At 41.1% G+C, this 23,272-nt stretch overlaps 1 long non-coding RNA gene and 1 pseudogene across 9 annotated transcripts in view; one reads left to right on the plus strand and one right to left on the minus strand.

Annotated features, from left to right (window-relative positions):
- The window catches only part of LOC140472383 (uncharacterized), a 57,199-nt gene extending 47,098 nt beyond the window's left edge, over positions 1–10,101 (plus strand). For 8 of the 9 annotated variants that reach the window (XR_011957595.1, XR_011957594.1, XR_011957593.1 and 5 more), the window contains 2 exons: positions 2,076–2,145; positions 4,349–10,101. This is a non-coding gene — a long non-coding RNA (uncharacterized lncRNA). Of the gene's footprint in view, positions 1–2,075; positions 2,146–4,015; positions 4,077–4,348 lie in introns of all 9 variants that reach the window. The other variant, XR_011957601.1, reaches the window with a different exon arrangement.
- An 8,142-nt stretch (positions 10,102–18,243) lies between these two features.
- LOC140472387 (U2 spliceosomal RNA) lies at positions 18,244–18,422 on the minus strand (annotated as a pseudogene).
- Between the last annotated feature and the right edge of the window lie 4,850 nt (positions 18,423–23,272).

A 23,272-nucleotide genomic window follows, 5' to 3' on the forward strand; every position in this document is an offset into this window, starting at 1 on the left:
CTAAACTAAACTAGTCCCATTTCCCTGTGTTTCTCCCATACCCCTTTGGACGTTTTCTATCCAATAAACTGTCCAAAAGTCTTTTAGATGTTGTAATTGTACCAGCCACTGCCCTTCCTCTCACAGCTCATCCCAATATGTGAAAAACAGTGTGGAAAAGTTGCCCCTCAGACCCCTTTTAAATCTTTCCTCCTCACCTTAAAAATTATTTACACCGTAGAATCTTTAAGACTGCAAAGTTATTAAAAGTTGAGAGGTATTTAGAAGCAGCATAATACTTTATTCATACTTTATCGGTGTTCAAACATTTGTGTCTGAATTAAGAAGAAAATAAAAAGATAATGAAAGTGAATATGAGAGTGACCACAAGATACAGTCCATGACATTTGATAGAAAAAGGAATTTGCATAATCTCGTGACTATTTAGTGTTAATAAATAATTTACTTCTCAGGTACTAAAGCAGTCCAAGCCCAATTCATACTTTAATCAGTGATGTGAAGCAAATACATTCAAGATGTTGTGATCATTATAATGAACAACAGTTACAAGTTGAGACAACGTTGGTTGAAAAGCAATTCAGTCGACACTTAGATATTTTCTAATCAACTCTGAGGTGTTTTGACACATCTCTGTTGAAGGTGGGAATTGAACCCATGGCTCCTGGTCTACTAGTACACACATTACCATAATATTCCCATGCAGGAAGGGCAGGACTATAATCACATACTTACTGTGTTTATTCACAGGGAAAACTGCTCAGATATTTATTGTTATAATTGGACTAGGATTGTATTAGACAGTTCCATTGTGTAATGGATAAAAAGAATTAGTAATTTCTAATAATGATGGAACGAAGCAACAATGGTCTTAAATAAACATAAATCTCATGATAATCAAGTAAGTCAATTTGTTTGAAGCAGTTATTCATGTGCATAAGTTAAAATTAACCTGCTTTTTAATGCACATGAATTGGAAATAAAGCATTAGTCATTCAATGTGACTACTCAGCGAAAGACAACTTCCCTCATTTTCAAAAAAATGTGATTTCTAAGAATTCAAGATTTATTGTAAAAGCATAGAACAAACATTTGTTAATTCTGGTTTATTTACACAAGGAACACGTGTAATTTAAATAATGCTTAACATGAAAAATACTTAGCTCTTATTGTAATAATCAGAACTGTAACAATGTTAGAATTGAAGTGAAATACAATCAATACAAGATTGTAAACAAAACTGTGGATGCTGGAAATCACAAACAAACTCAGTAATTGCTGGAAAATAACTCAGCAGGTCTGGCAGCATCTGTGGAGAGAGTTGGGCCCAGTGACCTTTCTTCAGACTGCACTTTTTCTTACAACCAATTCAATCCAGCTAAGATTCCACACTTAAAATTATTTTTGCTAAGATTAAGAGATTGTAGAGTGCAATATTGTTTGTATCAGTTGATGTACTGAGACATAGTTCCACATATACAGCTGGAGATATTGGATTTCAACAATGATTACCGGTTAGATTTTGGTAATAATTAGTTTTAAAATGGCTGATAACAAATTTAAGAATGATGAGAAAACCCCTATTGCAATGTAATTGTGCAATATGTTGGAAAAAAATTAAATATTTATGTGAAAAATAGTTAGCAATTTCTTAATTGATAAGACTGATTAATGATCCTTCCATTAATACGAGAATTCAAATAAAAGAGAATGAGAGAGTTAAAATGAGTGTTGGGTGAGAGAACTTTGGTTGATTGCAGGTGTGTTGACCTGAAAAGAATGTCAATGTTTCATTATGATACTGGCCTTAATAAATAATGGATTGATCGAAAATGTAAATCTCATGATGGTGTGATAATTGAAATGACAATTAAATAATATTTAATGTGAGAATGCAACACTTAAGATGATACAATATTTTCAAAGCAGTTTGTACTGGATAATGAATTAAAATATTGGGTTAATTTTTTAAAAAATCTCACTTTAGAAGATTATTCATCAGAATTATTCTGTCATTGAAAAAACCTCATTTCTTCAAGAATTCTGCATTTACCTCATTTTCTGTCTTTTATCCACAGGGATCTGTACTGGAACCCTTCTGTTTGCGATGCAATTATATAGAAGTGACATGGATTAAAATCTAATTGGGTGAGTTAATAAGTTTGCAGATGATATCACGTTCAGTGCAGTTGGGGACAGTGTAGAGTGTTGTCAAATAATGCAGCAGGAAAAAGAGAAATTGCAGATATGGGCAGAGTAATTAAAGGTGAAGTTTAATCCATACAAGTGTGAGGTGTTTCACTTTGGAAGCTCAAATGTTAAAAAAAAGTAGATAGTTAATGGCAGGACCCTAACAGCTTTATTATTCAAAGGGATCTTGACGTTCAAGACCATAGCTCCCTGAAAGTGACCATGCAAGTAATTAGGTGGTTAGGAAGGCAAATGGCATGCTTGCTTTTATTGGTCAGGGAACTGGTTACAAGAGTCAGGAAGTCATGTTGTAACATTTTAACACTTTGGTTAAGGCATACTTAAAGTATTGTATTCACTTTTGTTCGCCATGTTCCAGGAAGGGTATGGATGCTTTGGAGAGGGTACAGAGGGCATTTACCAGGATGCTGCCTGGATTTGGAGAAGCGAGAAAAATTCAGATTGCTTTTTTGTGAAGTGGCGGAGACTGGGGGAAGACTTGATGGAAGTCTGTACAATCATTAGATACGTAGATAGGGTTGACGGTCAGAAAGTTTTTCCCAGAGTTGAAGCGTCAAAAACTACGTGACATGTGTTTAAGGTTAGGAGGGAAAGTTCAAGGGGCATGTAAAGGGCAATTTGTTTTGTACACAGGGAGTGATTGCTGTCTGGAATGGACTTTCAGGGTTGGTGGTGGAAGCAGATACATTAAGGCTCTTTAATGTTCATTTCGATAATTTGGAAGGATATGAACCAAGGGTAGGCAGAAGGGATGAGTTTCTTTTGCATTATGTTCAGCACAACATTATGGGCCAAATGGCCCATTCCTGTGCTGTACAGATCCTTGAGAGAAAGCTAATGTCTATCTCATATGACATTTAATCTAATCAATATTTAGCCACTGGTGTCAGAAATAGGAAGGAAATAAGTAGATAACGAACTTGACTATAATCTAAAAATATAGTCAATTAAATTTACAGAGGTAATTTTTTTATATTTGTTCTGAATTATCAGATTAGCAACTTTGATGGAGATGTGTTTAAATTGTTTGCAGTTATTGATGTTCTGACCCAAAATTACCCTTGTTAAACTGAAGATTGGACCAGAAACCTGTTAGAAAACTTGAAAATATTCAGTAAGGTGCGATGCACATCATAATTTCTTACTGCCTATACTACAATAACAAAATCTTTCAGGTCTACACCAAAAAGCATTGATTTGCAGCCAATGCTCATTATAAATATCTGAATGCTACTCGTTTCAACAATCAAAGTAATCTCAGCCTCATTTATAAAGAGATATCTTAGACATTTCACTAATAATTACTGTTTATGTTGACACATTGCTCGTTCAAACATTAATGAGATTTCTCATTAATATTCAGTTCAATGATAGCATATTAATAATTTAGTTATTAATATCTAATAATTGATCAATCCAGTAAGGGATATAACAGTGGAATTATGGCTCAGTACATTAACTGATGGAAAGATATTGTTGTGTTCACTCTCCCAATTATTGTGAATATCGATGTGTATTTTGATTTGATTTGATTTTTCTTCAACATGAAGTTTTATTGTATTTCTGATCACAGTAATAGTTAAATTTTTTAAAGCTAAAAAAATTCAAATTTGTGACTTTTTTGTCAACAAGAAAAAAGAATTTACATGCGTATGTTCTTTTCTTTATCAGAGTAAATTTTGAATTGTTGGAAGTTATACATATGTGTAAGGAAGGGGAGCTGCCTGCAGCTGAATAGTCACATTGAATGATTTTTTATTGCGATTACATCCTGCTGCTAATCATTCTAGTTATCTTTTCATTTCAGGAAAAACTGCTTTAAACATATTCCACAGTTGTATTTTGCATGAATTTACAATAAGCGCATGGTATGTGTATTTATCTTTCTTTCATTTCCATGATTTTAATTTTTAAGTAAGAGCATATGTGCTTACTACCATATCACAGCAAACCCGTTTGGAAATATTGAATCACTTAATGTGTCAGTGTTCTAAAATAGATTACCAATTCATTGTTAGTCCAACAATCACACAGTAATTTAATTTAGGTTTTGTAACAAATATCGTGAGATTCACATTTCAATTTAAATCATTATTTCATAGTGCCAATTTTACTAAGAAAAAATTATCTTTTATTCCAGGTCAACACAACCACAAACCAAGCAATGATCCCTCATCCAACACTGACAGGAAATATCTGATATCTTCTCACTTGAATGTTCACAGAAATCATTGGATTCATATTCAGCCTTACAAATGAAGATACATCTGATTGTTTTCGACTCCAATTCTACATGTTGCGGATTGTAATATGACATTTCTAATCATTTTAAGTTTACAGTGACTAGTTTTAACACTAATTGTTACTTATATCTAATATGTAATCATTGATCAAATCAGTATAGTCGGCTTTAAGTGTGGAATTAAGTCTCAGTGACATAAGCATATTGCATGGTACAGTTTCCTAATGGTAGAGAATGTTGATTTTTATTTTAATGCTGAAATCCTTATTGATTTGCTGCTGTAGGGAAGCCCTGAGCAGCCTGCCTTGGAATTAAAACACAAAATGGTGGAGGGGAGATAAATAAGACCAACAGTGTGTTTCAGTCTTAAGTTCAAAAAAGAACATTTTGCACAATCCTACTCCAATTCCATAAGTATGCCATTCCAGACAGTCATATTCCAGATAGTGATAAGAGAATGCAGGCATACAGAAAAATGACCAACCCTGACTTTCATTAATGAAAGAATAATTGTCCCAGTGAATGAATAAACACCAACTGCAGGATAGAGCCCAGCTAACTTCCACAGCGGCTGTCAGGGAAACAGGCAGGGTTTGATTGTCAGAAATAGTTACTATTTTAAAATTGCTCAGAACATTTAAGACTTTTCTAATTACATATTCTTGAGAATTGTAAATAAGGCATAGTGAGAGGCCCAAAGGACTGCAGAAATTAATTTTGTAATGTGAGGAAATAAAATGCACAGAGATCCCAAGGCCTGGAGATTATAGCACCTGTAAAACACCATGAACCAATAGGAAATTCGGGCTATCCATATTGATGTTCATCCAAGATTAGGTGTTCTACAGGATTGGGTGTCTGTATCATGATGGAACGACTGTAACCACATTGCATGTGGACATTGTAATACAGAAGGTGTGTAAAAATACTGCTTTTTACTGTACACATTAGTGTGTCATGGACCTCCCTTCCTAGATTGGCCTCGGGGGGATGATCCCTGCATTAACTGATTGCAGCATGAGTAAACATCTTCCACTTGCCTGAGTTCGGCCTATCTCCTCAGTCTTCATTCCCTGTCAGGGGAAATCACTCCTACAGCTATGGTGACATTTAAATTCAATACAAACACTTATTATCTGTGAAATTATTCCTTGCAGAGCGATATCATTTTCATGTTAATTTTTTAAATTTTTGTTTTCAAGAAAACAATGGAGGAACATCCATTTGTTATTTAGTTCAACTTATACTAAATTTTAAATTATTGACAGGACTACACATGGGGGTGGTGGGGGGAAGAACGATTCTTCAGCTCAAATGTCACATTAAGTGACAATTTCCATTTTTCAAATCATGTGACCTCCAAAATGATATTTATTTTAATTTCATTTTGAGGTAGTTTTATTTTCTTCCAATATTAGTTGTCAATGAACAATAATCACACAATTATTAGTTTTTTTTGCTACAAAATGACTCCCTGTACCAAATGTCATTGACTCGATGTTTAGTGCATAATAATACCCACTTTCCCATCCTCATTATTTTCTTCCTCGTTCTGACATTTATCTAAACATTTATCATGATAAAAGTTACATTAATAAAATAGACATGAACCGACCAAAAAAAAGTTGAACGATGTTCAATTGTTGCTGAGATTTTTTAATTATTAAAGCCACGTTTTATATTTTAATTTTCAGTTTATTTATCTTAATGAATAGACAATCGACATCAGAGCAAAGTGCATTCAAAATATTAAGTCAATTTATCTATCAGGATTTTAGAAACAATTATCAATTACAATAATTACGCAATACTTTAACTTAGGCTTTATAACAAGTACAATGTGCTTTTAATACCTTCCATATTTCTTAGTGTGAGTGCTACAACATTAAAACTTGTTTGATAAGGCCAATACGCCCACAAAAGACCAATAATTGCCATTGCAACATCATTTGTAAGTATCTGACTTTTGCTCATTTGAAAGATCACAGTCTTCTCAGCCATTGAAATTCAGAGAACACCAGTTAATTTACACTGCAATATTTCTCTTCATTTCTGAACATTACTCAGTGGAATAGTAAGAGGAGATACCTCATTATTCTTAAATTCATTAATAAAATATTTCAAATCGATTTGTTGCCAAAACGTAATAATTGTTCAATTCGGTAAGGGGTGTACATGTGGAACTATGTTTTCATATAATAACTAATGCAAGGACATTGCAATGCACAATCACTCAATCATTCTAAATATTGCTTTTCATTTTAAACTTGGAAACACTTTTGAATTGATTTGATTAGAAATCACTTCAATGTTAACATTTATTGTGTTTTTAATCACAATAACAATTGAATATTTTTCACGTGCAAAATCATTGAATTCCCCATGAATTTTTTGAAGCACACAAAAAAGGGTTGGCATCTCTCTTCTTTCATTAAACAACCACAGGAAATGGTGACTTAGAAATCGTGTATTTTAGAAAGAATGAAAGTTGTCTTCAGCTGAATAGGCACATTGATTGACCAATTCATCATTTTGTTCCAATTTACGTGTAGATCAAAAGCATTGTAATTTGCATTTCTGAAAATGTGGAACTTATGAACATATAGAATAATTATATTCATTTTTATTTATAATGCACAGTAATCACACAATTCTGTCAAGTTGTCGTTCCACAAGTGATCATAAAAATCATGTTAAATTAAGACATTTGTTAACTCCCATCATTATTGTAAATTACTACTGAATTTTCAGAAGATTGTACACAGTATCCAACCATTTAATTCCAATCCAATTATCGCAATAAACATCTGATTAGTTTTCAGCCCTGCCCAGCCTGGTTGGGAATGTTATGAAGGAATCTAGTGCAACTCTGGTCGTGTATCTGTTACCAGACCAGAGTTGTCTGGTCGTGTCTCTGTTACCAGACCAATTTCAATTCCCACCTTGCACAGAGCTGTGCCAGAGCAGCTCTGAATGTTGAGAAGAAAATATCTAAGAATCGAATGAATTGCCTTTCAATTCAACATGAGATATGTTTTCATTTGTTGTTCATTCCAATAATCACAGTATCTGCTATATATATTCTTCAGTCCGCTAATAACAGAATGTATCTAATTACACTCAATAATATTCTTTGCAAAATATTTGATAATGTTGCATTCACAAAGATGAAATATGCAAAGTAAAGATAGAACTTGATGCTTCAAAGGTATAAATATTAGGAAAAAATTAAGTTATTCTTCAGTTAAATAAACAAATGCCACTTCCTACTATATATCAATTTTTAGTTATTGATCTGTTTATGAGTTGTCTGAAATTTGTTTTTAGTTTTCCATTCATCTATTTATATTGAATGTACGATTGAAATGTTCTGAAAATATCCGAGTGCATTCATTTGAAAATTGAATTTGCATATTTCTCTCTAATCCAGTTTATTGCATGATGACTTAACAGTGTTTTGTTCAGCAAACCTCCTGAATTCCGAAAAATTGTCTAATCTTAAATAAGATCTTTCACACCCAGTTATCAGTCTGTTCCTAATTCATGTAAATATCTAAATTTATTGAAATCAATGTTCACACAAAACAGTGCACATAAAGCGACACAAAGATATTCATCATCAGCTGATTACTATTCAGTGGAATAACCTGAGTAAGTATCTTATTGTTCCTAGGACAAATGACAACAATAAACATTTATTTACTATTCTATGCAGTTAATGCAATTGAGGTGCTATATTTCAGCTCAGTCGTTAATGTTGATTTATATTGTTTAAACCAATAATTCTACTTTATCACAGATATTGACTATACTACAATAATGTTGTAAAGCAAATCTTTGTCAATCTAACAATCTTTAAGCTCCTTTTTTGTTGTGTGTGTACAAGAGACAATTCAAATTATAACCATTTTTATTACAAATTGAACAAATACTGCATTTTAAATTTGTGAACTTCCCACATTTTTGCAAAAGGGTTAGCCTTCACTGTATATGTCACATTTAAAAACCTGCTATTTCAAATAATGAGTGCTACAAAATGATTATTGTTTTCATTTCATTGTGAGAAAAGAACTGCTTTGACCATGTTGATTTTTTTGGCATTTCTATTCCAACATTATTCATCATTGTACAAAAATGACAATATTATTAAAATCACATATACGCTACATGTCATTGACTACATTGTTCAGTTTCAAGCTCACTTTCATGACTTACGAATTCTCTTCCTAATTCTGACACAAATCTTTCAACATTGATCATAATATTGATCATTTAATTGATGTAACATATCTCTACAAGGAATCCGTCTAATGGAAATTCACAATTCTTGTATTACGTACATTTTTTACTTAAAAAAAAGAAGAATTTTGCTCAATAATCACTGAATGGCTCATTTTTCTTCAATCCATAAAGCTAGGTACAATGTTTTATGCCTCAATTTACTGATCTTAATAAATATCCAATCAACATCACAGCAAAATGCTTTTGAAATATTGATTCATTTTAATTCTTCAAAATACAGCATTCATTATCAAGTCAGTGCCATTACAATAATGGCACAATTATTTTTAAATAAGTCTTTTGAACACATACAATGAGATTCACATTTAGATTTAATCCATTATTTCTGAGTACTAATAGTACAGTATGAAAATGCCTTTATTTTTCAGGTCACCTACCCCATCCAACGTCATTGCAAGTATCTGATGTTAGCTCATTTGAATGATCACGGTCATCTCAGTCTTAAAATTCAGGAAAATGTAATTACTTTTAACTGAATTAATACCAGTTCATTTCCAGACATTGCTCAATCACTTGCAAAAAGAGATTATTCATTATTCTTTAATGCATTGACAGACTTTGATAATTCAATTGTTGCTGATTTAGAATAAAAATAATAATTATTCAATCTAGTAGGTCGCGCAAATGTGGATTTACGGCACAGTATATGAACCACTGCAAATGTATTGCAGTGCACAATCTCTCAATCATTGTAAATATCAATTTTTATTTTATCTGTTGAAACATAGTTGAATTCAATTGATTATATTTGACTTCAATGCTCACATTTATTGTGTTTGTAATCATAACACAGCTTACGGATGTTTCATGCAACAAAATCAAATGAAAAAGAATTAACATCTCTATTCTTTCATTCAACAATGGCAATAAATTTTCATTTTTTAAATTTTGAACATTTTGGAAAGAAGGGATGTTGTCTTCAGTTGAATTCTTGCAATGACTCAACTAATTCACAGTGTCCGCTACTTATTCTCTTTGGGTTCCTATGAAAAGAAGTTAACTAGTTATTCTGGTTGTAATTTCCTGGAAAATATTTGACAAATGTTGTGGTTTTAAAGGTGACAAGACTAAGTGCTCGTAAGTCATCAGTTATTTTGTTAGAAACAGCTTGATTCAAACATTTCGAACACAGACACACACATACACACACACACACACACACATTGTTATTCTGCTGTGTAACAAGAGGGAAAACAAGTCGCTTTCTTCGGCATTAAGTAAATATATGCCACTTCCAATTATTCATTAGTCAGCTAATTACCTACATTTGTCATTAAAAATTGCAATTCGTCGAAACATTGTTATGAACTTTGATCAAATTAAACTTTTAATTATTGTTTATTCATGAATTGGCGGGATTTTGTATTTTTTATTTTCATTACACCTATTCGTATTGAATGCAAGATTGACATTCTTTGACAATGCCGGAGAGTGTTCATTTGAAACTTGTTTTTGACGTATCTTTCACTGATTTTACTTATTGCAAAAGATTACATGGTACCTCAGTGGTTAGCAATACTGGCTCACAGCGCCAGGGACATTGGTTTGATTCTCTCCTCGGGGGACTGTGGGGACTTTGCACGTTCTCCCCAAGTCTATGTGACTTTGCTGTGGTGTCCTCCCACAATCCAAACATGTGCAGGTTAGGTGAGCTGGCCATGCTAAAATGCACATTGTGTTCAGGGATATGTGTATTAGTCAGCAGTAAATATGAAGAAATATGATTGGAAAAAGTGTTTGGGTGGGTTACTCTTTGGAGGGTCATTTTATTCAAACAAATGGCCTGTTATCGCACTGAGGTAACAGGGATGCTTTCGTGGCATCGCTAGTATTAAGGTGCAGCCCGAGATATAAGCCACGTTGGAACTGAAACGGAGGAATCTCCAGAGAGGCTGCAGAATGACATCGCATCCATTTGAGTTTCTTTAAATCACTGACGAGCAGGAAAATGTAAACGGCGAGGGCGAGTGGGGAAGTGAGGAAGTTGCAGCTGTGGTGAAAGTCCAACGGTCCTTCTGAGAGTGTAATTTCTTTCATTGCTGTTGCTGATTGAATGAGCCACTAACGTGTGAACTGCTCCAAAATATGATTCAGAACCTCTGGTGCCAATTCTCGCAAGTTGAATAACGACAGACACCTTCCAAATGAGGTCTTTCACAGACGACTTTGGGGTACATTTGACAGACAGACTAGTTGAGGAATCCGTGGTGCACTGTGACACCAGCGCATCAGCTTCTTCCCTGTCTTTGAACCGGGCCGCCTGCGCAAGGAATGCGAATGCGGTACTGCTTTTCATGGATGGATCAGAAGGGGGTAACTACACTCTCAAACAGAATGGCATATGATCAGAACCAGGTTGGAGAAAATCTTTACAATGCTTTGCACTGTTAGTAAATGGAAAATGGAATTGCATTGCATTGCACTACGAGAGAAAATTTATTCAAGCAAACTCGAAAGCAGGTTTGCACATGGGAAAGCAAGCAAGAAAGCTCCGTTCTTGTCTGTCAAAGGCTGCAGTTGAAGAGCAAAGCAGTTTCTGCCCAGTTTCGGACTGGGGACCTTTCGCGTGTACGGCGAACGTGATGATCACTACACTACAGAAACCAGCCTCGGTCGCCCCCCGCCCTGCGGCTCAGTGGCATCCAGCACTGAAAGTTGAAGCCATTCTACCTTTCACCTTTCTGTTTCCATGAGCTCGTTGTTGAATGGGGACTTGTTTAATTTTGGCTATGTGGTGAGCATGGACGAGATACACCGAAGTATCTGTTTCCACGCGGTGTACCCCAATAACGTTGTGTTGCTTACACCTGCTTTAAAGAATTTCGTGTTTGCGGAGCTTACCGTCGCAGTCTGTGGCAAAATCATTTAGTCTGTTGGACTGCTCACGGGAAATGTAGCATTGTGAAACACTGCAGAAACGAACGACACCCTTAATTTTGCTCCGACTGACCATACTCCGTGAAAGTTTCCCAGATTCTCAGTTAAGGATTTTTGCAGCTGGAAGTTACCTCAGAAACCCTGTTAATTCGTAATGGATTGAGCGAATCGCAAAACAGAAAGCATTTAACACGGAACACAAACAAAACTGGAAAACCAAATGCATTTTCAGACACAGCGAGCATGAATGCTAAATGTGAGACAGTCCGGGGGCATGAGCCATAAAGTAATCACACAAATAACAACAGGGCAATTCCAAACTACTCTTTCAAACATACTGGAGACTGAGTGCACCACCACTTCCCAGACAATGCTGCAAAGAGACAAAGAAAGAACATAATAAGAATGGGCCATAAAAAGTGAATTTCACCAATCACAGTCTCGATTAGATTACCTTTCCCTTCCGATGACTCCAGGACGGAAATGACGGAAGTGGGAGAAATTCAATAACATATGACATCGAAATAGATTGGAACGATTTTCTCATTGGCCAGAAAACCAAATAACGACGAGCCGAGTCACCGTAGGACTCTGTTTCGCAACAGCGATGAAATAACAGTCTCCATTCGGTTCCAGTAAAAGCTCAACTTGCCTGGAACTGAAAGCAACAGTAGAGCTGCTTGCGATTTTCCTTGCGGGAGGCGAACACGATCACGACAGCACAGACACTTTGGAAAATTCGGCACTTTCCCACACCGCAGTCAATTCCCCGGGAAGCAAATCCATTTTTCTTCTGTTTTAAACAGAAATGCAGCAGGGATTGAAACAGCATTTTAACAAGCTGTGCTGGCGGAGCTGTTCAGCAGAAACAGCAGCGGTGGGATTCGAACCCACGCCTCTGTCGAGGCGGGAGCCTTAATCCAGCGCCAATGTTTTGCACTGTAAGTAAATGGAATTGCATTACATTTCACAACGAGAGCAGATTTGTTCAAGCAAATTCGAAGGGAAGGTTTGCACATGGGAAAGCAAGTAAGAAAGCTCCGTTCTTGTCCATGTAAAAGGCTGCAGTTGAAGAACAAAGCAGTTTCTGCCCAAATTCGAACTGGGGACTTTTCGCGTGTGAGGCGAACGTGATGACCGCTACACTACAGAAACAAGCCTCGGTCGTCCCCTTATTAGCCATGTGATTGCATAAAGGGTCTGTACTGAGTTGTAATGGTCCATTTTCTATGATTCTTACTCCCTGTATTATCCAAGCAGTTCCATATTGGGCCTGTACTGCGGTGTAATGTTCTATGTTCTCTGAGACTAACTTCCTTTTTTAGCCGAGCGGTTCCACGAAGGGCCTGTATTGCGCTGTAACGCTACATGTTCTATGAATCTAACTCCCTGTATCAGCCGAGCAGTTCCATATTGGGCCTGTACTGCACTGCAATCTTGTATGTTGTATTTGTCAAACATCCTTTATTAGCCGAGCAGTTCCACGAAGGGCCTGTACTTCGTGATAATGCTCCATGTTCTTTGAATCTAACTTCCTGTATTAGCTGAGCGGTTCCATATAGGGCATGTACTGCGCTGTAATGTTCTATGTTGTATTCGTCTAATGTCTGGTGTTAGACAAGGGGTAGCATAAAGGCCTGTACTGCACTGCAATGCTCCATATTCTGTGAGTGTAACTTCCTGTATTAGCCGAGCAGTTCCATAAAGGGCATGTGCTGTAATGCTCCATGTTCTATCTTCTGGTTATCCTAGACCAGTATGGGCCGAAGGTGCTGTCTTGATGCTGTCAGACTCGATGACTCTATGATTCTATGACATTTCCTTTCCCAGATAATGACCTGATAAGGCACTGCAAAGTGTCAAAGTGGTGGAGACAGGCCTTTTCATGAGATTTTATGATGTACAACGAGTGATGGTTTCATCTGAGAATCTGTTATTACAAGAACCAGTTTTGATCGGCTCTATCCCAGTATCAAGTCCACACAGTGAGAGGATGGTGAGGACTATATTCATGACGGTCCCCACAAGTTGATCTTGGGGCCTGTAGGAATCCTAACAAGTATGCTGACCAGTGAATGTTGGCTTTCAGTTATTGGAGTTTAAAAACAATTTGGCTGATTTCGCAATGAATGTATCAAGGAAAGGGTACTCCATTTCAGTGGTGAATTTTAGCATCAGGTGGCGATCATCGAGCTTTATAAAGAAACTCTTTAATGCAGATTCAAATGTCGCAAACATGTCATCTACATGTTGAAGATATGCAAATGGATAGAGGCTAGGTATCATGCCATCAGAGATGTGTTTTGCATGGTTACCAATAAAGATGTTAGGAAGAGTTTTCCCTCGAGAATATCCCATGGCAACACTATCTATTTGGTCAGACACGTTGTTATTGGAACTGAAGTCAACTGCACAAGGTGCTCAGTTCATGTGTATCATAGACTCCCAACAACGTGGAAACAGGCCCATAGGCTTAAGAAGTCCACACCGATCCTCCAGACAGTAAGCCACCCAGACCCATTCTCCTATTACTCTACATTTATCCCAGACTAATGCACCTAACCTTGAACACTATGGGCAATTTAGCACAGCCAATTCACCTAACCAGCACATCTTTGGATTGTAGGAGGAAACCCATGCTGACCTGGGGAGAGTATCCAAAGAGACATGGGGGACAATATTCACACAGACATTTACCCAAGGCTGGAATTGAACCCAGAACCCTGGTGCTGTGTTAACCAGGAAGCCATGATGCCACCAGAAAGGAAAAAAGAGATGATGTTTGGTGAACACTGAATCAGACACAAGTGGTATGTCTGAATTTCAATGGCTTATTTGAACTGTAATAATAATAAGCTGGCAATGTTGAAAGAGCACGTGGGCATGTTGTCACTCTCAGAACGTAGCTCTCATGTGGTCTTCGTAATCATGAGGGACTCCTTCACTGTGCATGTGGAAAACTCATTTAGATATGATTATAATAGTTTCACAAAGTATTCAGCCAATTCAGGCTGTGCAGATTCAGTAACAGATATGATAGGACAGAAAAGGGACATCGATTTTACATGTCATGGGGAACCCAGACTTGGTGGGTGCAGTGAACCGTGAGAACAATTTCTATCATTGGCATCATTCGGCAGGTTACCACCTTCAAACACGCAAGATCAACAGCTGGGTGCATCTGCGCATGCGTTAGAAGCAACAAATATAATTCCGCAGGACCCTGGTTCATGTAGGCAAACAGAATTTTTACAGACATTGCACTTATTCGATAAGAAATGCATCATGGAGACAACCAACCACTGCTGTATCCCCATGCTGACACCCCGACCAATCAGAGTCCACCTATCGGGTCTGAGAATTAAGATTGACGGCTAACTGTTTTTGCTGCAATGCCATTTTAATGATGAGCTAGCCAATCAGCATCACCTTTCACATTTCAACTCCTTTTGCAATGTTTTCGAAACAATAGAACTGGTTGCCACCTGTACGTGAGCAATATTACTGATATAGTTTGCTTGAAAGACTGGGATTACAGTTTGGGATAAGGTTGATCACTTTTTGTTGCCTTAGAAATTCACCGTAAACAGAGTGGCTAGAAATTTGGTGAGTTCAGTGAATCTCTTTCTAAAAGTTCAAATTTGTTTGACTTTGAGACATAACAGCTTAGCTTTAATAAACATTCATTAGTGCACAAAACCCATCCATTCTGCAGCCGAGCTTTGAAACTGTTCTTTTAAGAAATCACCACAATTACAGGAATACTGTGAAGTTCAGAGACACAGAAAAAAACTACACCAACAAAATTTATGCTGGGAGAAAGTGAGGACTGCAGAGGCTGGAGATCAGTGTCAAAAAGTGTGGTGCTGGAAAAGGAACAGATGGTCTTAAGGAAGAGCTTATGTTGGAGACATCGACTCTTCTCATCAGATGCTGCCTGACTGGCTATGTTTATTTAGCTCCACACTTTTTGAACAAAATTATCAATTATAAATTCCACAATTTACATCCCACAGGACCTCAAGTAGTAATCAATGTCATGTTACAGTGCAGAAGGTGGCGGTTTGGCACATCGTTTCTGTTCCAGTTTGTTAAATGTTATCTTTTTTATTAATTTGTGGGATGAGGGTGTTGTTGTCTCAGCCAGCATTTATTGGCCATCCCTAGTGGTGCAAACAGCAGTTCAGATTCCACCACATTGCTGTGGGTCTGGAAAAACATGGAGACCAGACTAGGTAAGGATGGCAATTTCCTTCCCTAAAAGCCATTCCAGAATAAGTTGGGTTCTTCAAACAATCAGCGATGGATTCATGATCATGATTACTCTCATACTTGCAGAATTTTCTGAAATTCAAATTCTATCATCTGCCATGGCAAGATTTGAATCTGGGTCCCCAGCACATTACCTGGGTCTCTGGATTAGCAGTCCAACGATAACATCACTGGGTCATCGCTTGACCTGCAATATTAGATTATACAGAATAGCACTTATTCTCTAAACTGCAGTGAACAGCAGTCCCTGTGTATGCTATACTAAACAGCAATTTCTGAGTATATGAAACAGAAGTCCCCGTGTGTATTACAGAGAGTAGCTGTCCCTGTCTGTATTATAGAGAAGAGCAGATCATGTGCATATTGCCGAGAACATTTGTTCCCATGTATTTTCTAACCCTTTCAAGTTTCATAACATGCTTTGAAGAGAAAGAAAGCCTGATATGCAACACAATAATCCAAAAGTAGCCCAACCAATGTGCTGCACAGCTGCAATATGACCTCTCAACTCCCATATTCAATGCTCTGTCCCATAAAGGAAAACATACTAAACACCTTCTTCACTAACATATCCATCTGTGACTCCCCTTTCAAGGAACTATGAACCGTGTTCCAAGGTCTCATTGGACACTCCCCAGGACCTTACCATTAAGTGTATAAACCCAGTCCTGATTTTCCTTTCTAAAGTGCAGTACCTCTCATTTACCTAAATTAAACTTCATCTGCCACTCCTCAGCTCAGCAGCCCATCTGATCAAGATCCTGTTATACTCTGAGGTAACCTTCATCGCTGTCCACTCCACCTCCAATCTTGGTGTCATCTGCAAATTAATAAATATACCTCTTATGCTCACATTCATATAATTTATATAAATGACAAAAAGCAGTGAACCCACCACCAATCCCTGTGGCACCCCAATGGTCACAGGGCTTCAGTCTGTAAAACAAACCTCCACCACCACCACCATCTGTCTTCTAATTTCAAGCCAGTTGTGTATCAAAATGGCTAGATTTCCCTGTATTCCATGTGACCTAATTTTGCTAACCAGGCCACCATGAGGGAGCTTGTCAAAGCCTTCATCAATCCTCTTTGGTGATTCTTCAAAATACTCAATCCAGCTTGTGAGACATGATTTCCCATGCACAAAGCCACATTGACTATCCCTAACCAGCCCTTGCTTAACCGGATGTGTGTAAATCCTATCCCTCAGGATCCCTCCAATAACTTGCCCACAACTGATGTCAGGCTCACCGGTCTATAGTTCCTGAGAATAGCAGGGTATAGCATAGAGAACAACAGTCCCTGTGAAAACAGCAGTCACATTGTATAATGCAGAGAACATGAATCCCTGTGTCTAATATAGAGAACATGAGTCCCTATGTATAATACAGAGAATAGCAATCCCTCTGTCTATTACCAGTGCATGTGTAGAATATAGAGAACAGCAGTACCTGTGTATAAGAAAGAGAACAGCAGTTCCTGTGTCTTATCTGGAGAACAGCAGTACCTGTGTATAATATGGACAACAGCTGTCCCTGTGTATCATATAGAGAGCAGCAGTCGCTCTGTCCAATGTAGAGGTCAGCAGTTCTTTTCCCTGCGGTGGGGGGTCCAGAACTAGAGGGCATAGGTTCAGCATGAGAGGGCAGAAAAAAATCAACAGGATGTAAGGGGCAACTTTTTCATGCAGAGGGTGGTGCATGTATAGAATGAGATGCCAGAGGAAGTGGTGGAGGCATTTAAATTAAATTAAACTAAATTACAGCATTTAAAGGGCATCTGGTTGGATATATGAACAGGAAGGATTTAGAAGGATATGGACCAATGCTGGCAAATGGGACGAAATTAGGTTAGGATATCTGGTTGCCATGGACGAGTTGGGCTGAAGGATCTTTTTCTGTGCTGCACATCTCTCTGACTCTGTGCCTTAAATACATCAGATCTTTGCTTCACATTGTTCTTAAAATCTCTCATTTAATACATCAAAGTGACTCTCATCATCATCAAAATCGGAACTGTTGATTACTTCAATAGCTTCATGTTCTCCCTTTTGTTTTCTGAAATGCCGTTTGCCATTAGGTAGAGCTGGTGGGCAACTTTGTAAAACTTCTGTAGTTGGGAATTGGAGTTGGTGGGAAGGGGCAGCATGTACCAGGGATGAAGTGACAACATTAAGAGTGAGTGCTGAACATAACACGCAGAAAGACTCAAACGAATCGGATGGTAGAACAAGCTGATTAGCACGAAGGCAAGTCTGACTTGACTAACCGAAAGCTTTCCGCATTCGGATCATAAAGAATACAACATATAAAAAATAAATCTACTGTTCGCCTTTTTTAATGGGGACGTGCACCATTCCCCGAAACACTGCAATACTGGGATGATGCGTGAAGTTATCGGAGCAAGCTCCTGACACAACTTCGTCCTGCAAAAATCAGATTAATATTCAGTCCCTAAATCAGGGACTTATCAGATATTAAAACTGACAAGAACAGAACTTTTTTTTTTATTTCAAAAATATACTTTATTCATAAATGATTTGATGGTCTGTACATTGGATCATGCCATACATATGTCCATATTTACAAACACAGATTCAACTTTATTCTTGTCCTTTACAATCCTGTGCATTTTTTCAATCTTGTATATATACATATATTTGGCTGAGGCATCAGCAGAGCCCAAAAAAACGTCTGTATGGGCCCCCTGTTCTTCTTTCGGCAGGCCGATCTTACACGGTGGTCTTTCCCCACCGCGCCTTGGCGGCAGCTGCCCCAAGCTTCAGCGCGTCCCTCAACACGTAGTCTTGGACCTTGGAATGTGCCAGTCTGCAACACTCGGTCGGGGTCAACTCCTTCAGCTGGAAGATCAACAGGTTTCGGACCGCCCAGAGAGCGTCCTTCACCGAGTTGATGATCCTCCAGGCGCAGTTAATGTTCGTCTCGGTGTGAGTCCCGGGGAACAGGCCGTAGAGCACGGAGTCCCGCGTCACGGCGCTGCTCGGGACGAACCTCGACAAGCACCACTGCATTCCTCTCCAGACTTCCTCTGCATAGGCACATTCCAGAAGGAGGTGTGTGACAGTCTCGTCCCCCCCGCAGCCACTTCGAGGGCAGCGTGCGGTGCGGCAGAGAGTCCGGGCGTGCATAAAGGATCTCACAGGCAGAGCCCTTCTCACCACCAGCCAAGCCACGTCTTGAAGCTTGTTGGAAAGTTCTGGCGATGAGGCATTCTGCCAAATGGCTTTGACAGTCTGCTCAGGGAACCGCTCGACAGGATCCGCCCTCTCCTTTTCCCGAAGGGTCTCAAGGACGCTACGTGCTGACCACTTCCTGATGGACTTGTGGTCAAAGGTGTTTTTCCTCATAAATTTCTCCACGAAGGACAGGTGATACGGAACGGTCCAACTACTCGGAGCGTTCCGCGGCAGCGAGGCCAGGCCCATCCTTCGCAACACCGGGGACAGGTAGAACCTCAGTACGTAGTGACACTTGGTGTTTGCGTACCGGGGATCCACGCACAGCTTGATGCAGCCACACACAAAGGTGGCCATCAGGGTGAGGGTGGCATTGGGCGTGTTTTTTCCCCCATTGCACCGGTCTTTGTACATAGAGTCTCTTCGGACCCGGTCCATCTTTGATCTCCAAATGAATTGGAAGATGGCCCGGGTGACTGCGGCGGCACAGGTCCTGGGGATAGGCCAGACCTGTGCCAAATATAGCAATACTGAGAGGACCTCACACCTGATGACCAGGTTTTTTCCCGCGATGGAGAGCGACCGTTGCCCCCATCTGCCTAGTTTCTGTCTCATCTTCCTGATCCGCTCCTCCCAGGTCTTGGTGCACGCCCCAGCCCCCCCGAACCAAATACCCAGCACCTTCAGGTGGTCAGTCCTGACGGTGAAGGGGATAGAGGATTGGTCGGCCCAGTTCCCGAAGAGCATGGCCTCGCTCTTGCCTCGGTTTACCTTGGCCCCCGAGGCCCGTTCGAACTGGTCGCAGATGCACACGAGTCTGTGCACGGACAGCGGATCCGAGCAGAAAACAGCGACGTCATCCATGTACAGGGAGGCCTTAACCTGCAGGCCCCCGCTGCCAGGAATAGTCACCCCTCTCAGGCTCGCATCCTTCCTGATGGATTCGGCAAATGGCTCTATGCAACACACAAACAAGGCGGGTGAGAGGGGGCATCCCTGCCTGACTCCAGATCTTACAGGGAAGCTGTCTGATTCCCACCCATTGATTGAGACTGCACTGACAATGTTGGTGTAGAGCAGTCTGATCCAATTTCCGATTCCCTCCCCAAAGCCCATTTTGGAGAGGACATCCCTCATATATGTATGCGATATCCTGTCAAAGGCTTTCTCCTGGTCCAGGCTGATGAGGCTGGTGTCCACCCCCCTGTCCTGCACGTAGGCGATCGTATCCCTGAGGAGTGCGAGACTCTCAGAGATCTTCCTGCCCGGTACAGCACAGGTTTGGTCCGGGTGGATCACCGATCCCAGAGCAGACCTGACCCGGTTGGCGATGACCTTTGACAGGATTTTGTAGTCTGCATTTAACAGTGAGATCGGTCTCCAATTTCTAATTTCCTCCCTCTCCCCCTTCTGCTTGTAGACGAGGGTGATGATGCCTTTCCTCATGGATTCACTCATGGTACCTGCCCGGAGCATACTGACATACACCTCCAGCAGGTCCTGGCCGATCAAGTCCCGAAGAGCGGAATAAACCTCGACCGGTAAGCCGTCGCTTCCGGGAGTTTTATTCTTTTCGAAGGACTCGAGGGCCTTGGTCAGTTCATCCAGAGATAGCGGCTGGTCCAGCCTCTCTCGTGTTCTGTCATCTAGGACCTCCGTGATAGAGGACAGGAACGACTGGGAGGCCGCGCTGTCGGTCGGCTTCGAGTCATACAGGCTGGCGTAGAAGGATTTGCTGATCCTCATGACGTCAGCCTGAGATGACGTTACCGAGCCATCTTCTTTCTTCAGGCTGCTGAGCACGGAGCTCTCTTTGTGCACCTTCTGGAAGAAGAAACGCGAGCACGTCTCGTCCTGCTCCACCGAGCGGACCCTGGACCGGAAGATTGTCCTGGAGGCCTCCGAGGCAAAGAGCGAGGCTTGCTGGCCCTTCACCTCCTTGAGGTCCTCAGTGACATCCACCCCCATCGTCTGCAGCAGGAGCAGGTTCTGCATACTTTCCTGGAGCTGGGACAGTTTTCCCCGCCTCTCTCTCGCCTCCTGGACACCTTTGAGGATAAAGAACCTCTTGATGTTCCCTTTTACCGTTTCCCACCAGTCCGCTGGAGACTCAAAGAGGGGCTTCACGGTTCTCCAACCTGCGTAATCCCTCTTGAGCTCTTCGATGTTTCCCGGGGTCAACAGCTTAGTGTTCAGTTTCCACGTTCCCTTGCCCGCCCGCTGTTCGTCCTGTAGGTGACAGTCGGCCAGCAGGAGGCAGTGGTCAGAGAAGAACACCGGCTTGACGTCGGTGGATCTGACCGAGAGCGTTCGGGACACAAACAGGTAATCTATCATTGAGCGGATAGACCCGTCTGCCCGTGACCAGGTGTATCTACGCTGCGCTCCGTCTGCAGGGGCGCTGAAGACGTCGTGCAGCTTGGCGTCTTTGACCGTTTCCATCAGGGCCCTGGACGTAGCGTCCGGTTTACTGTCCCCCCCGCCGGATCGTCCATCAGCATCAATGATGCAGTTGGAGTCTCCGGCCAGAATGACCGGCCTGGACGTAGCCAGCAGCAGTGGAAGCTGTTGCAGGACGGCCAACCGTTCACTCTTACCCACTGGGGCGTACACGTTGATTAGTCTCACGGGAGCGTTTCTGTATTTAACATCCGCGACGAGGAGGCGCCCGCCTACCACCTCCTTAACCTCGGAGATGGTGAAGTTGCCTCCCCGCAACAGGATACCCAGGCCGGAGGCGCGGCTATTCGTTGCCCCCCGACCACACTGACGGCCCGTGGGCCCACAAGCTCGACCATCTCCTGTAACTGCTGAGGTGCGGTATCCCACACTCCTGCAGAAACAGGACATCGGCTTTGACGTTGGCCAGGAAGGCCATCGTAGAAACACATCGCGTAGCCGCTTTAATGCTACGCACATTTATGCTGGCAATTTTAAACCCCATTTTAACAGTTTACGGGGTTACCAGTGTCCATTTTCTTCTGGTCTTGCTCCAGTGGGGTAGCTGCGTGCATCCCCGTGGTGACAGCAAACTGCTGGACCTTCCCAGGGCTGAGGTAGTTGTCCGGCTCCACGCTGGAGTCATTTCCCCGCTCTGGTGTCATCGTGTCAGACCCAGGGTCCTCATCGCCCCGTTCTCCATCTGACAGCAGGGCTGTCACTGGGACGCTGCTCCCAGTTCCCTGGAGCTGTGGGCCGGTGGGTACCCCTTGGTTCTCACCGGGTAGGGGGAGGCCTTCACCCATCCCCTCAGAGGGATCGTCTTTTCCTTCTTGGGCGGTGTTGCCCTCCTTTCTCCCCACGGCGCTCTGCCTCTTCCTCCGGAGGCGACCCTTCTTGCGCCCGTCCTCACCCTCGGAGGAGCTGCCTGTATCCTCCTCTTGGAGGTGTCTCTTCCCCCTTCGCTTGGTGGCTTTGGGGCCCTCGAGAGGTTTCCTTTTCCTGTTTTTAACGATAATCCACTGCTCTGCCTCCTTTGATCCCTCCTCTTCCATTTCCTCCGTCTGTCTTGCAGGAGCTTGGGTCGGCTGCTGCATCTCCCCGCTGTCTGCTGCCTGCTCCTCTACAACTTTCCCTTCCTTCTGGGTGCCTCTAGGCACCGTTCCTTTGCTGATTCGCGGTACCTCGTTAGACTTTGTCGGTCCGCGGCTCGTGTTGCCACCTCCGGCCATCTGTGCGTAGGTGGCGGCTCCTCGTCTTGGGCAGGCCTTGTACATGTGGCCCGCCTCCCCGCACAGGTTGCAGCTCTTTTCCTCCCGACAGTCCTTTGTCAAGTGACCCTCCTGTTTGCAGTTCCTGCAGATGGTCACTTTGCAATCCACCGCCACGTGTCCCACTGGAGAAGGCTGAGATGGATCATCCCACTTTGCACTTCTGGATGCAGATTGCTGTAAATGCTGTTGTCTTATCTGGTGCATGGGTGTGTGAGGCCCCTCCATCAGTCAGGGTGGGGATATCTGTGATGCTTCCTTCAGTGAGTTGTTTAATTGTCCATCACCGTTCACAACTGGGTGTGGCAGAACTGCAGAGCTCCGATCGGTTCCACTGGATGTAGGATCACTTAGCTCTGTTGCTTGCTGCTGATGCTGTTTGAAATGCAGATGGTCCTGTTTGGTAGATTCACCAGGTTGGCACTTCATTTTTAAGTCTGCCTGGTGCTGCTCATGGCATGCCCT

The sequence above is a fragment of the Chiloscyllium punctatum genome, unplaced genomic scaffold, assembly GCF_047496795.1.
Source record: "Chiloscyllium punctatum isolate Juve2018m unplaced genomic scaffold, sChiPun1.3 scaffold_307, whole genome shotgun sequence".
In the NCBI taxonomy this organism is placed as follows: Eukaryota; Metazoa; Chordata; class Chondrichthyes; order Orectolobiformes; family Hemiscylliidae; genus Chiloscyllium; species Chiloscyllium punctatum.